The sequence below is a fragment of the Salvelinus sp. IW2-2015 genome, linkage group LG1, assembly GCF_002910315.2.
Source record: "Salvelinus sp. IW2-2015 linkage group LG1, ASM291031v2, whole genome shotgun sequence".
In the NCBI taxonomy this organism is placed as follows: domain Eukaryota; kingdom Metazoa; phylum Chordata; class Actinopteri; order Salmoniformes; family Salmonidae; genus Salvelinus; species Salvelinus sp. IW2-2015.
Genome location: NC_036838.1, coordinates 1181215 through 1183810, shown reverse-complemented (window position 1 = coordinate 1183810; position 2596 = coordinate 1181215). Strand labels below are relative to the sequence as shown.

Sequence of the window (2596 nt, the reverse complement as noted above, 5' to 3'; positions counted from 1 at the left end):
CTGTAACACTCTATTGAGGCTAGCAATTAATAGCCCAAGCTAGATCTCTAGCTTTCTATGACTGAGTGTGCCCCTCAGTTCAACACAGTTCAATTGGCTGGTGCTATACTATACTGCCATGRACATATCATGTGGCTCCMAGGCACTCAGGTGACAAAGTGCACTTTATCCCTCACAAAGCCTCACTTTGACCTCTATCACAGTAGCTCCCTCCACTGGCTCTCAGCCTAGCTCACCTGAGTCCCATCTCATGTCAAATCCAYGTTGGAGTTGGTGAAGACACAGAGAGACCACAAGTTGCACGCTATAGGCTTAAACCTCCACACRAAGTGGAAGAATAACACACTTAACTATGTCATATCAGCGCTAGCCCTCCTCCGCAGATACTACGCACATCCAAATGCCACTAATGGCTAAGATCTCCTTCATTCCAGGCTAATTCCGAAGAACGCAATTCATCGCTCTGACTTCTGAAAATAAGTTATTAGCGCTCATCAAGCTGCCTCGTGGGGGGGTGAAGAATCCGAGCCTCTCGCACCTGTGTGATAACGAATAACATGACTGCCCAAGGGCGAATGCCGAAGCGACTGAGTGGATAGAAAGAGACGAGAGAGAGGGAGTAAAAGAGAGAARGAAGGAATTAACTCTTACTTGGAGCTGAGCCTTCTCAATGACTCTCCCCAAATCCTGTCTTCACTCGGGGAGATCACTACTATCCTTACCTTGGACATCTATCGCCTTGGTGTCTTGCAGTATGGCGTTGGCTGAAGACACTTGGACCGTAACAGTGTTCATTGCCTCGCTGGTGAAGGTGTACGAGATGCTCCCGTCTAAGCTGATCACTGGCTGGAGGAAGAGGGAACATGGACAAAATGGATGATCACACTTTGATCAGGTAATAATCCTTTCACCTAAAACCTTTAGCTAAAACCMCGGAACATGAAATAATCCCATTTCAGATAATAACAACTTATCCTTGAACTTCTCACTAAGAGTAGTCATAACTTCTGACTTGAGTAGTTAGAGTTGATGAAATTCTGACATGAGTAAAAAACATCCTCCCCATTAGACCTAGAACCAATACAGCTAAGGAAATAACTTATGACACACTAATAAGATGTTTGAACAAAATACAAAATCAGAGACTGCTCTGCCTGTATCTTAGCCGCCTTCAATCAAAGAAAAGGTTCATGTACGTAATACCATTGACATCATGTATAACCCATATATATATATATATATATATATATATCAGTGGAGGCTACTGAAGGTAGGACAGCTCATAGTAATGGCTGAATTGGAATGGAACTGGAATGGAAACCATGTCTTTGATGTGTTCGATGCTGTTCCACTGATTCCGTTCCAGCCATGACAATAAGCCTCTCCTCTGATTTAGTTACAGTGACACCAGCCACCACATGTACACTATATGGCATTATAGGGCAAGACCCCTTTTGAATACTGTCAGTTCCCCTCTACTAACGTTGTATAGTTGGTACCCCACATACAGTATACTGTATACTATACACAACATCAAAARAGGATCTGTGTCTGCACCATGTGGTCGCACTAGTGGAGTCCCACAGGGCTCGGTTCTAGGCAATCTTCTCTGTACACCAAGTGTTTAAAGTCCAGTTTACTTCACTGCTGTTCCCCAGTCACCAGAAATAGGTGAGGGTCCTAGAGTGGACGGGCCAGACCACCGCTGTTATGTTTGCTTCCTTGTTCTTGATGGCCACAAACGGACGTGATACATTGCCACAGGACCTGATACAAACACAGAGAAGGATTCAGATTCAGTGTTGGATGATTCAGACTCCGTATTGGATGATTCAGACTCCATATATGATTGTAATTACATGGATATTGTTTCAGACTACCTACTTCACAATATGAAAAGCACTCGCACATTGAAATATTATTTTTAGATTCTTTTTTGTTTAAATATGAAAAGCACTGGCACAACCAAAGATTACTTTTACTTTTTTGTGTTGGAAAAAAGAAATAGCAACTGTGTTAAATGAAGAATTAGAGAAAACAAGATCTCCCACACTGCGCTTGCCAGTATCATTTATCAATATCACTGGGGTAATGTGTGGGATCTTCTTTTCAATAAGACTACTTCATCTGAAAAGGGAAGGTGAATGAAATCTTACTCAACAATTATCATAACTGTCATAAAGTTTTATAGTTTTGATGGAATTTAGTTGAAGAACTAGATTTATTCTCGACTTAAAACAAGTTGGCGTCATCYTGTTTATGACGTGATACCTTGTGAGTAATACTGTGGTCTGACATGCTGAGACCGTAATGGGAGTTGACGTGGGTGTACGTGGCATTACCGTGATCTAAGCGGTGAAGTTTCCTATAGTGGAGATGTAACGATTCTCGTTCGGTGAAGGAGAAGAGGACCAAAATGCAGCGTGGTAAGTGTTCGTCATAATTTAATTGAAACTGAACACTACACAAAAATAACAACGAGGAGAAAACGAAACAGTTCTGCAAGGTGAACACACACTAAAACAGATAATACACACCCACAACCAAAATGGGGAAAACAGAGAAGATGTTGTGCATCAGTTACAATTTTACATTA

General features: G+C 41.8%; 1 pseudogene; it reads right to left on the bottom strand.

Annotated features, from left to right (window-relative positions):
* LOC111949325 (VPS10 domain-containing receptor SorCS3-like) overlaps positions 1-2596 on the bottom strand; it is a 478568-nt pseudogene that overhangs the window by 428357 nt on the left and 47615 nt on the right.